This window comes from Artibeus jamaicensis, unplaced genomic scaffold (assembly GCF_021234435.1).
Source record: "Artibeus jamaicensis isolate MK-2021 breed Jamaican fruit bat unplaced genomic scaffold, CSHL_Jam_final scaffold_916, whole genome shotgun sequence".
NCBI lineage: Eukaryota > Metazoa > Chordata > Mammalia > Chiroptera > Phyllostomidae > Artibeus > Artibeus jamaicensis.
In genome coordinates, this window is record NW_026522059.1 from 13,204,719 (window position 1) to 13,218,254 (window position 13,536).

Sequence of the window (13,536 nt, forward strand, 5' to 3'; positions counted from 1 at the left end):
GGTCCTGCACAGTCTATTTCACTGCTCCCTCCTTCACCGGTTTACCTGCACGCGAATGTGTGACAGTGATCAGCCCTCAGTGGTTCCACCCGCTCCTCCACACCTGGGATCCGCCTACAGCTGCCAGCTCACCTGGGTCGAGCTCCTGGGTTGGTCCAGTGGATCTTTCCTGCCTGACCCCACTCTGCTGCTGGCTCTGCCCCTCTTACCAGTTTGGCTGAAGGGTTTGTTGTCAGACTTCCATATAGTTCAATTTTCTGTGGTTTGGCTGAGTTTTTGTTGCTAAAACTTTATTATTTTTAAACTTGGTTGTGCGAGAAGGTATAGTGCTTCCACCTACGCCTCCATCTTGGCAGAAGTCTGAAACTTACATATTTTTTAAAACAATCCATGTTGCATATTTAATCCCAAGCACTTTTTAAATTGCTACCATGGTACTTCTCGAAGTCCTGGCTGCTGTTCTCTGGAGGGAATCTGCACTGACCCATTCTTTGAAACAACATGTATAATTTAGTGAAGTATGCACCAGCCAGGCTTTAGGTTGGAGTCAGCCTATGAAAATATTTTTCAGACAATCCTGTTTCCATCCTTTCAGCCTGGAGAGTGTAACTGAGTGGAGGCTGGGTCCCATAAAAGTCTGATTCCTCTAAGATTCTTCAAATGGAACCAGTTGGAGGATTAGTACAGCCTTTAGGCAGCAACCCTAGGTGTTAAAGCTCTGGTGACCTGCTTTCATGAGCTTCCTAATTCTAAAGTTCAGCCTCTGCCATTCTTTGGGGCACCTGAGACCTGGCCTTGCCAGTGGTAGCCATACAGGGTCGTGTGGCTCAGCGGCCATCTTGGTGAGGAAGTGTCAACACCCCTGTAGAGCTGAGTCAAGGCTAAGCTCTGATTTCTTTCTTTCCTCTGCAAAACCACAGTTACCATCCTTCCCAGCCTTCCCCTCATTCCTCCAAGGCCATGCATTGCTCTCCAGAGAGGATTCTTGGTGACTCTTGCTCATCATGCTCCAGCCCAGGGCCACATGGCTGCTCAGCTTTTTGTCTGAGGAATATTGGAAATACAGGAGATGACGTCCTGTCGGGGACACTGTTTCATACAGGCTTTGAGGCTTCTCTTCCAGTGCAATAGTTGAAAGATGATCATCAGCTCCTGAAATCCCAAATGTGATCTTCTCTGTATGTGAGTGATGGGGTCTGATGCTGTTGCTGGGGTCCACCTAGGTGGTCGATCGTGCAAGCCACTGCTCATGGAACACTTCCACTAATAAATTCCTCGGTGACCCTGTGACAGGGCGGCTCAGTGAGAGGCCATTGACCAGAACCATTTTAGCCACATTCCATCAGGTGCCCACTCTACCTAATCAGCCCTGAAAGTTGCCAGAAATGGTGTCCCCTTGGAGGGGCACATAACTCACAGAGGGAGATCCACAAAGCGGCATCAACTTGTAGACCACCACCTCATCACTTGGACAAGCCATCCTACTCTGCTGCTTGCTGCCCCAGATTTTCTACAACATTAACACAATATTCAAGGCTTTGGAGACGAGAGCCAGATTGCTGTGAGACAAGACTTGGGCAATGATGTGTCTCAGGGACTCCAAGGTTCCATCCATCTTGGGTCTGCTTGTGCAAGTCTTGGACTGCATCTGGGCAGCTCGCTGATGTGCTGGGTTGCTGCAGAATCCCCTTTAACGTCTGCCAATCAGACACTTCCCAGAGTCCAAAAATTCCTCATGGGACCCTCCTCCCAGGCCCACTCATCTTTGTTGTCTCCACATATTACTGTTTTCATATAACGTTGCCTGGTTATAAAGTATTTTTAAATGCATATTTAGTCACTGAAATTGGCCAATAGTTTCCTTTAAAGGTTTTGGTGTCAGGATGATTCTAGCTCCTTAAAATAAATGAGAAATCTTTTCATATTTTCACTGTTTTGTAATTGTTGAAGTAGCATGAGAATGACCTATTCTATGAAAGCCTATAAATATTTTTTGCAACTTTATTGAGGTATACCTGACCTACAATAAACTACCCATAAAGCATACAACTTGAAAAGTTGTGAGATATGTATACATTTATGACATAGTTCCCTTTTTTGAAGCTAATCCTGTACAACTTTTAATTTTTTTTCTTGTTTATAGATCTACTTAACCTTTTCTACTTGATTCTAGCCTGGATACTTTCCCATAATGTTATCTTTTGCTTTGTTTTAATTTACAAACTTATTAGCAGATGTGTTATTTCTCAACTTAAAACAAAACTTTTCTAGTTGTATCTCTATACTTAGTGTTAAATTTATGTGTTTCTGACTTCTCTTTTCTTTTCAGAAGAGATAAGCTATATATCTGTCCAAATTGCATTTCTTGAGGACATTCTTTAACTTGTCAATATTATTTTTTCTGATTTATTTTTGCATTTATCACTAGTAATTCCTTTTTTCCTTTTCTGCTTTATTTTGTTGCTGCTATTGTCGTTTGTGATCTTTTGTTAAATCCTCAATTAATGTAATACTATCTTTTATTTGAGACCATTAGTTTTCTTCTGAATATGCTTTGGCAGCACCGTATCAGCATTCATTCTCTTTTCAGCCCAGGAGTTATTGCATTGATTTAGCAGAGCATAATCCTATGAAGCTTCAAAGAAATGTGACTCAAGCCCTTCAATATCTGATATTCTGGCTTTATTCTAGTGTCATGGAGTGTAACCCAAGGAATAAATATTTGTATTTCTTTCAAGCAATCACTCTTTTGTGTTTCCAATTAAAGGGAAATGCTTTGATGATCACATCAGTAATCAAGTTAAGATCTTATAATAAAAATTTAAAAACATACTCCTTAAAATTCTCAATGGAGTCAGAAACACATTAAATTATATATAATTTGCATATATATGGTATTTTAGCCTGGATTAATTTATTACAGATTAGTAAACCCACCTTTTTTTTAGGGCACAGAGGAAATGAGACAAATGACAATTTTTATAAAATACAGGAGAAAGGGCCCTAGGCCATGTACAGAACACTAACCCTAAGCAGAGTGAGATGACACAGATCATCCAGAGGAGTGTGAGTAGCCCTAGTGTGGACAGAAGACGTGAATACAGGGGATTTGAAAAGACATGGAAGCAGGCTGCAGTCCTATCACAGCCAAGACATCAACAGGTGCCTTTTGACCCAGCAATTCCACCACTGGGATTATACCCTAAGAACCCTGAAACACCATTTCAAAAGAACCTATGCACCCCAATGTTCACGGCAGTGCAATTTATAATAGCCAAGTGCTATAAGCAACCTAGCTGCCCATCAGTAAATGGGTGGATAAAAAACTGTGGTACATTTACACAATGGAATACGACACAGCAGAAAGAAGGAGCTCATACCCTTCACGACAGCTTGGATGGATCTGGAGAGCATTATGCTAAGTGAAATAAGCCAGGCAGTGAAAGACAAATACCATATGATCTCACCTATGAGTGGAACCTCATCAACAAAACAAACAAATGAGCAAAATAGAACCAGAGACATGGAAATAAAGAACAAACTGGCCGTGGACAGAGGGTAGGGGGAGGAGGGAATGGGAGAAAGAAGGGGAAGGGTCAAGTCAAGGAACATTGTATAAAGGACCCTTGGACAAGGACAAAGCAGGGGCCAGGGAGGATTGAATGTCAGAGGGTAGGCAGGACAGGGGAGAGTAATGGGGGGGGGGGGGGGGGGAATGAGGACAACTGTAATTGAACAACAATAAACATTTTTTAATTAAAAAAGACATCAGCAAATCTGCCTGTCACCAGATAGCTACCCCAGACACCCAAAGAAAACGACAGCAGCAGAATCACCATCTCAACTCAAACACAATGCTCTTCCATAGATTTTGTTCTGGAAACATTACAACTAGAGGTTTCATTCAGAACAAGACCAAGAGAAGGAAGGGAAAGCAAACAGGCATGTGTCTTTTTGTCTTTTTGTCATGCACTTTGAGTGCAGAGGACTTTTATCACATATCACGAGGCAGTAGGTTCGCACAGGATAAAAAGTCTCTTGACTGGCTGCAGCCCAATAGCCATTCTCTGTCCTCATCAGAGCACAGAACTTCCTGGGGCCCAGTTTTAAAGGGACACATCACATGCTGCAGTAAAAGGTGATCTGCATTTCACACGATTTAAATAAACAAATGAACAAACAAACAAATACGTAAGTGAAGGCAACCTCAGTCTTGGCATTTTTTTTTGAAAGCTGGGTATTATTTATTGTAGCCATAACTTATCTTTAAATTCTTTCCCTTTTTTGTTTACTTTAAATTAGGATGAGTAATACCATATTGGGAGAAGTAGAAATTTAGTTTCCCAAGGTTTTCTGCCAAGTCCCCAAATTTTTGGACAGTGAAATAGGGGCCAAAAACCTCCCAATTCCTATTAAAGTGCCCTGACATCGTTTAACGTTGGCCAAAATGTCAAAGCCTAATTTGTTGCAACTTCACCCAAAAGCCTGCACAAAATGAACAACTCTGCTTTAATTTGTATGTGTGTGTATGTGTGGTTTAAAACAGGACGATAGAAATGGCTCCTTAGCTCTGAGATCAGAGGGTAGAAACCCATTTGAGTAAAGCGGGTAATGTTTAGTATAAGTTTTCTCAAAACACTGACACAAGACCGTAATCAGTAATTTCAAACATCCTCGCGAGGGTGAATTCATCTTTCCTCTCCTTCATGTGTTTGTTTTGTTGAATCTCATTTGTATGCTTCAATTTAACAAGGGGCCCTGAGTACAGCTCATTTTATCACAACTCCTTAAAATATTTATTCTAAAGGTTTTATAAACCATCCACACACATGCACACACAGACTGACACACACATATGCACAAACCTTGGATAATGTTCTGTGCAATCAGTGTTTACTTACAGAAAACCCCATAAACTTAAATAGAAGTGTAGCTGGCCATCTGGCATAGCAGGCCCTGAGAGAGGTTACTTATAGTATTACAATTTCTGTTCCAACAATCACGTATCAAGAGCCCTACTAAAAGTGTATTTTGCCATGCATAATGCACACTTTTTGGCCCAAAATTTTTGAGGGAAAAATAAGGATGCGCATTATCCGTGGGTAGTACCTGAATTACCTTGTATCAGGTCTTGTGGTTTGTAATTAGTTGTTCCATAAAATTTCTTGTACCATAATATGTTCAAAAGGAAATGCTAAAATGCCTTTGTAATACAAAAAACAAGCATCTAAATATTAATTAATTAATTAATTAAAATGGAAGATTTTTTTCCCTAAAAGTCTGGGCCAACACATGGAAGCACATTATACATGGTAAAACGGGGTAACCAAATCTCTCTACCTGATACTAAAGAAGATACAAAAGTTCCTACGCTACCATCCCTGCCCTCAGCCAGCTCACTCACAGTATTATTAAAAAGGAAGAATGCAAGCAAATATCTTGCAAAAATAAATGAAGCAAATATGAAATAGAAGAAAGAATCAGCCCAGAGTGGCAATATTCCTAAAAAGCTAGGAATTAGGAAGATAGTTCTGCCTCTAACTGGCCAGAGATCCTTGACCACCTGGATCAACCATTCCATGGCTTGGTTTCTTTGTCAATAAAGTGTGCAAATTAACACCTTCCTCATAGAATGATTGTGATCCTGTTATCAAGATGCGTAGGACACAGGTAGCTCTCAAATGAGAGCTCTCACAGGTAGTGGCATGTTGGCAATGGGCTGAAAGAACCCAAAGGAAGCGGGAATGACGGTAATTAATGAATTTGCTACTTAAATAGATACTAACGGAGGACGGAATCGAAAAGGCTTTCTCTTCCATCATATGAAGGTTGTGGGACTAACTTGGCATAAAAGTTTGGGCAAAAACTGAAGATCCAAATAATAACAGAGGCACAATATCTCCATGGGTGAATGACCTTAACTTTTCTAAAGACATCCCCACCCATTCTTATCATTTGCCAGGCGACGCCTCGATATGGGTTCAAAATAATCGACACGTGAAGATGCGGAGGATTTGACCTAAGAGCAATTCATAGACTTCGAAAAAAAACTCAGTGGTTCTAGTAGACAAGTTGATGCAAAAAAAAGACGTGAAAAAAGATGAGAATGTTTAATCACAGTTTAATTAAGCCTAGGAAAAATGAGAATCAGACGCCCACAATGGATGTCTTCAAATATTCAAAGAGCTTTCACATGGAAGATGACACGAGATTACTTCGTCCAGCTGCTAGAAATAGAACTTGGATCAATGGACTGATCCACAGAAATGAGGGTTTGAATATAAAAAGTATTTAACACTCAGAATAGGCTCTTCTCTTTTATTAGAGATTCTGAGGCAGGAGTGCGTTAAGTCACACCCGTATAAAATGATCAAAGGGCTCCTGAATCTGTGCGTAGGGGAGCTGAATAAAATGACCCCTAAGGTGTCTTCCCCAACTGTACAGTTAAAACTTTAATACCCACTTTATAGAAAGACAATTTTATAATCAATTGATGATCGGTGTCACACAGATCTTTAGATGAGAAAGTGAAGACTAAAAACATGTCTAGTGTATCGGCTCAGTGTGTTGGCATCGTCTGGCATTCCTTATGCCTTCTCTCTAATGGAAACATCACCCTCCTCACATCCAGAATAGTAGAAAGTGTTTTTAGGTAGTGGGTGAGCTAAAAGGAAGACCTAGATGAAGCTAGTGGCTATTACTCTTATCTGTTAGCATCATGACCCAGCAGAACCCAAATCTAAGTTAGGAATTAAGACCTAGTTTTGTTACCATTAGCTTGGTGACTAGTCTTCCTCCTCCTCAGCAGACTCCCACTGTACACGACCTTGTGACCAGAAATCAAGCCAAAGCCACAGTCTCATTAGCACGAAGTTGGAAGGGCAGAGGCCTCAGGACGGCCAGAGAGGCTCTCAATTGAGAAGGGACACATCAGAAAAGAGTGGGCCACAGTGAGTGGAAATGAAATCTGCATAAAATCTCCTTTTAAATCCTGCACATTTCACAATAGAGGGTCAATTAACCAGGAAGACTTAATCAAATATTTAAGGAAGATATATTATCATTCCCACCCAAATTATTTTAGAAAACCAAGGTGAGTCACTGTAATAGTTTATCAAAACCAGATGTCCTTACAAAAATAAAAATTATAGGACAATATCCCTCATGGACATAGACATAAGAATTCTTAACAAAATATTATCAAATAACATTCAGCAATAGATAAAAATAATCATCAGTCCTGGCTGGTGTGTCTCAGTGGATTGCATGCCGGTCTGTGAACCAAAAGGTCACTGGTTCAATTCCTGGTCAAGGCACATGCTTGGGTTGTGGGTCAAGCCCCAGGTTGGAGACATGTGAAAGGCACCTGATCACAGTTTCTCTCACACATCAGTGTTTCTCTCCCTCTCTTTCTCCCACACTTCCACTCCCTCTAAAAATAAATAAATAAAAATTTAAAAAATCACCATCAGCACCATCATCGAGTGGAGTTTATTCTAGGAATGTAAGATCGGTTTATGAGTTTAAAAGTAATATCATTCAGACTAAATGACAGATAGATTTCTCAATAGAAGCAGAGAAAGCATTTGAGAAAATTTACTACTCAGCCATGATTAAAAAGAAATTCAGCTAAGAACAGAAAGAAACTTTATCGATCTGATAAAGGGCATATGTGAAAATCTTAGTGAATATCATATTTAATGGCAAAATATTGAATGCTTCCCTCCCAAGGTCAAATATAGGACAAGAAGGTCAGCAGTGTAACATCTTACTATTTCATTCAATATTGTACTAGGTCCTAGTCAGCCCTGCGAATTAGTCCGATGCAAGGGACTTGATTGCCGACCAGCTCAGAAATGAGCTGCTCAGTCTGAAACTAGGTGCCCTAAGTCTTACACAATAGAAGGCTGTACCATCCCAACAGTGTGATCAACTGGAGTGACAGCTCCTTGACTCAGGAATGTTCCATCACCTGGCTACCTGGCTTTCTCTCTCTCTCTGTCTCTCTCTCTCTCTCTTTCTCTTCTTCTAAGTACTGACATAGCCCCGAGGTCAAAGACATGGGGAATTGCTTTGTACCTGTACTAAACTCTACACCAATAAGCAGCAGAAAGTGTAGGCACACATCTCAGCAAAGACATTTCACCCTCCCCACAGGCCTTCCTGACCATCCAAGTCGGACCAGTTGCTGCTCCTGGGTTCCCTCCAGTTGTGATCTTTATATTCCTCTCTGGAGCACCTACCACTGTGTTGTAGTGGGTTATTTGCATTTCTACCTATTCTCCACCGCATTTTGAGTGCTTAGCACTGTTTCAGGACATGGCAGGAGGCAGGACTGGGAAGCAGAGGAAGAATAGAAGCACAAACAAACCTGCCGGAGAACCTCATTTTTAGATCAACTCAGTGAGCTTCTCTCTACAAAATCAGACAGAAAACCATCCAAAAGCAACTGAGTATCTATCCCTAGTTACAGACACTTCCTGAGACACTTGGACTCAGCAAAGCCCAGCCTCCCTCTGGATCGATTTTTATAAACAAACCCGATAATTTCTGGCAGGAAAGAGACAAAGCACTGTTCCCTAAAATTCCGAGTCAGGGACACCTGCCAGGCTAACTCCACCAGCCAACACCCATTGGCAGAAAGGTTTGCCAGAAACATTGATAAAGAGTGGCCTGGCCCTGGGTGGTGGGGCTCAGTGGACTGAGTGCCAGCCTGCGAACTGCGAGGTCAGTGGTTCGGTTCCCAGTCAGGGCACACGCCTGGGCTGTGGGCTGAGTTGGGGGTGTGTGAAAGGCAACCCATCCCACCTCTCCCTACAAATAAATAAATCTTTTTTTTAAAGAGTAACTGGATCCCTGCCACTTTTTATTTAGTTACAGAAGGACCAAGAGAAGATCGCTTCCTTGACATCTAGCCCCAAAGGAGGAACTTGGTTTTTGCCTCTTTCTTTCCACCCCCGCCTCCCACCTGGCCAGCCTCCCTGTTTCCCCCAGGAACCCTGTTCTTTACAAACTGTCGTGATCCCATCACTTGTTAGCTCGGTGGTGCACAAACAGCAGCACCTCAGCCTGCAGGGAGGACCTTGTCCTTGAAGGGGATCTTGGGTTACACTCAAAAGGCCAGGAAATAGCAATCGAGTGGCTGCGTTTGGCTTCAGGACAGCACATGTGTCTCCGGAGTCGTGTAACTCTCGGCGGAAAACAGGGTTTCTGTTTTACTAAGTGACACTGGGAAGTATTTAAAAGCCAAAGGGCCTTTTTGCTGAGCTGGGGCTGCCCCAGTGCCCCTCAGACAATACCAGCTTGCTCGGCCCATCCTTAAGGCCAGCCCTGGCTGATTCTGAAAACCAAGTCTTGTGCAGAAATCTCTGAGATCCTCAGCTGGACCTTAGCAGCAGGATAAGAGCCAAAGGGCTCCTCCCAAGAATCCTGAAGCTTGGGACCCACCCAAAACTGCTCCAGGAACCCTAATGGGTTCCAACTCATTCTATCCAGGGAATTAGGATGCAGCCTCTCCAGTGTGACTGCTCTCCTTTCCGAGGGACCCCAGGGAGGTCAGGGCTGCAGCGGAGGTTCAGGTCGACCCTGGCCCGGGGCTCCCAGGCAGGAGGACCAGATGTCTAGTGGTCCACGAGATGCTGGACATCACAGATAAACCTTGAACGCATTTTGCTAGGTGAAAGGAACCAGGCCCAAAGGACCACACACCTACTGCATGCTTCCATTTATATGAAATGTCAACAGAAAGTGTAGATTGGTGGTTGCCAGGTGCTGGGTGGGGTGGGGGAGAGCAGGTTGAGAAGAAATGGGGAGGTGCGGCGAACAGGGATGGATTTTCTTATTGGAGTGATGAAAATGTTCTAAAATTGATTGTGGCGATGGCTGTACAACTCTGTGCCTGTATCGAAAACCACAGAATGGTTTATGTGTATGGTATATGGATGGCATCCAATGAAGGTATTTTTAAAAACTACTATCCTAAAGTTTGTCTTGCAGTAGCCACACATTGGGGCCATGTTCAGAGGAAGACCAACCGGGTCCTTTAGGAACAACCCAAAATCCGGATGCTATTTCTTCACTCACACACTCACTCATCTACATTCGCCAGTGGGAGTTCTGTGTGCAGAACTGGACCACCTGTCAGAACAGAACCCGAGTTCACCTCCCCATACCCAGCTTAGGTCTGTCCCCTGGGTTGGAGTGGGGCCTCTTTCTTCCGTGCAGCTGGGAAGTGCCCCCCTCGGCCCTTGGGAGGTGGGGAGCCCCGGAGCCTTTAACAGGGAAAACCTCTTTCCATTTCTCCTCACAGAGCCACCCAAGTCTTATCCCCATGTTTCTTTGTTCCTGACCCCTCCCACCTTCTTTAGCTGAGGCTGGCAGCAGACTCTCAGAAACTTCCAGAAGGGAGTTCAAAGCTTCCAAAGGGAATGGGGCTCTCGGCAGTTCCAGAAGCAATTCTCAGGGGGAAAGCCAGGCCCCCAGTGAGAGCGGCACACAAGCTCCATTTTGGTTTCTTTCCCTAAGGACAAGTCCAAAGCCTTCACGTAAGCAGAAGCGACGACCCCGGGTCAACCCTGAGCTCACACGCCAGAGGGCGCGTTTGCCACCGAGGATCCAAGAATCCAGCTCCTAAAGTGAGTGCCTGGGGTCTGGACGTCCAGTCTCACCTAAGGCTGAGCTATTCCAGGGGCCCCACTCACGCTCCCTTTGGCTCCTCCCTAACCTGCCTTCCAGGTGTGCACCCGTTCGCCGATGCTCTGCTCTGGGCACTGGATGCGTCTTCGCCCAGATGCTGCGTACTAGGAGGCTTGAGGCAGGGAGAGGTCCAGAGGGATAAAATTCGGGGAGGTGAGGGGTGGAAAAGCCAGGAAGGCGAGAGGATCTTCCCAAAACACAGCCTGGTGGTGTAACTCAAGGCAGCGCCCGAAGTAAAACGCGAGAAGCATCAGGGTTTCTTGACGCAGAGACGTTGCCGTAGGCTACCACCAACATCCTACCTACAGCAAGGCGCTCTTGCCTGGCGGTCCTCTTTGCGTCTGGTCTAGCGCATAGTCCCCAACGCTAATCTGTGGCCATACCAAGTAGTGGCCGAGCTGTCCCCCATGATGTCCATCGACTGCTCCCCAAAGCTATCCCCATTACAATCAAAATAAAAAACAGCATGCTTTCTATTTATGTACAGCTCTCCAAGCCAAGTCCCTAAGCCCCCTTTCCACCAGTTTGCCTCCTTTACTAAAATAAAACCCTTCCACTTGGAAATTCTGGTGTCCCCGGCGTCTCGAAATTAGACCCACGCTCACAGCACCCAAGTATAGAGAAAAATTCCCGGGAGTAACACAAGGTATCGTCATTGTCTTGCATTGACAACTGTCTTGCATTATCTTGCACTGAATCATCACGCAGCGCGTCCAATCTCCCCGCGGAGTGACCACCCCCCACGCAGGAGGTATGGGGCGCACGGTCTCACCCCACCCCAAAGGTCCCCGAGCCATCCAGGGCACGCGCCAAGCGAAACGAAGGTCGAAGGAATTGCATTTTATCCGCAGATAGCTCGCCTTTGCCACTTTTGCTTCCTTGCTAACAGACTTTTCAAAGCCAACCCGAGGTGGGGCAGAGAAAGGTTGGAACTGACCTGTGTAGGGCAAGCTTCCAGCCCAGCTTGGGGACCTCTCGGCGCCTAGGAAGATCCAAGTCCTGCAGCGAGTTGGTTCCTGGCAGCGCTTCCCGCCCAGTGCCCCCTTTAATTGGCCTCCCTCTCTCTCCCTCCCTTACCCTCACCCTCACCCTCTCCTGCTCCCACTGCCGGCGGCCGAAGCTGCCTCCTCCTCTCTAGCGCGTCCCTCCTGCTGGGCGCCTGGGATCAGATAAGAGGCAAGGAAGGCCAGTCAGCGGCCAATTATAGAGCAGAAGGTGGCCGCGGGGGCGGAGGTTGGGGTGGTGGGAGGCAGGCCTAAGTCCCAGACACCCCCACTTTATTTCCTCCTCCTCTCTCCACCCCCGAACCAAAGAGATGCTCCGAAGAGCCCGCCCAGCGCCGCGCACGCGCTCCCTCAAACCCCGGGGCCGCCCCAGGTGTGCCGCGGAGCCTCGTGCGTGGAGAAAGAGCCGCTTTTGCGTCTCCACTCCGACCGAGGCTAGTGTGGGGCTACTAAACCCGGCCCTGGGGTCGCTGGGCAATACCAGGAGCCCTCCAGTGCTCAGGTGCTATGTGCCCACCTCCACATTCCCCAAGACCAACCTCACCTGCCCGCGTCAAGGACCCTTCGCCCGCGGGCCGGTCCCCACCTTAAAGGAGGACCCTCCCTCCTTCCCTCGTCCCTTTACGGAACATTTAACAAGGGCCAGGAAAAGCCAAGGCAGCAATGTCCAGACTTCAATGTGCAGGAGAAAACGACCCGGGGTGTCGCAATGGACATTTCTGTAGATTTTTTTTAAAGGAAAAATGTCAGCAGTTTCCTGTGGTTGGACTTCCCAACCTGCAGATCCCCCACTCACAGAGATCCTGATGGACAGTTCTGGCCTGAGGCCCGGGACTCTGCATTTATCGAACACCCTGGTGGTTCTGATTCACGCAGGTCACCCTTCGAAGTGTGAAGCACACCTGCCCCTGAGGCGAGAAACACAGAAGGCGCGGCAGAGCCCCAGGCGTGTCTCTAGGGACTGACTGGCCCCGCAGGGTCACCCTGGCCCCCTCAGGAAGTCATCACGATTACCATTTTTTAAAACCATACAAACAAACGTCCCGCAGCATTATTTACGTTAGAACGTATATGTGCGCACAAATATTGCGGAGTGAGGTATAGAAACAGAATTTAGCAAGAACCCATTATTGCGAGACAATGTTTTCTCGCTTTGGAAAACAGAAAAGAGGGTATTTCACCACCACTAATGGGTGGTGCTGGAGAGAGAAGAGGGGGCAGGTGCTGATGCTAAACACCAATCTGCCTTCGTCCTGCCCAGCTGATAATGCAGGAAAGAGGCCGCGGAGTTTGAAGCCTCTCCGGGGTCCTTGTGACATTCTAACCTTCCCAGCCACCTCTCCTGCTTTCCCAGAATTTGCGTGGTGTTTGTCTCCTCTTGCCCGTGCTCTGAATTTCCCCGCTGCTCCTGCAGTTGGAGTGGAAAGGGTTCTCTCCAGCCCCACTGTCGCCCTGATTCCCCTGGTCCCTTTCCAAATTGGCCTCCACTCAGTCACAGGAGGGTTCCAAGCGAGGCGCCGTTTTGCCTCTGCGCTTCACTGATCGCAATTCTCTGCGACCAGGCGCCAGAGCGCAGCCTTCTGCAGACGCTGCCAGTCCAAGAGCTGGAGAGTTGTTACCGCAAGGGTTCGAGCGCCACCTGGTGTCTGTGTTGGGATTTGGGCCAGGACAGGACTGGAAAGATCCCCACCCATCCTAGGGGGGCACATAGGGACCGGAATTCCTGAAATGCAGCGTTTACTCCTAGAGACAACTACCACTTTGATTAGATCTCTCTTCTTCTGCCCCCTCCCAAATTACCCTCATAATCGGTTCTCCCTTTTCACTAATCAAATCT

At 46.0% G+C, this 13,536-nt stretch overlaps 1 protein-coding gene across 3 annotated transcripts in view; it reads right to left on the bottom strand.

Moving 5' to 3' along the window:
* COL14A1 (collagen type XIV alpha 1 chain) overlaps window positions 1–11,792 on the bottom strand; it is a 194,873-nt gene extending 183,081 nt beyond the window's left edge. For all 3 annotated transcript variants that reach the window (XM_037166708.2, XM_037166707.2, XM_037166709.2), the window contains exon 1: window positions 11,633–11,792. The gene's annotated coding sequence lies outside the window, so the exon portion shown is untranslated. The remainder of the gene's footprint in view (window positions 1–11,632) is intronic.
* Window positions 11,793–13,536: the final 1,744 nt, after the last annotated feature.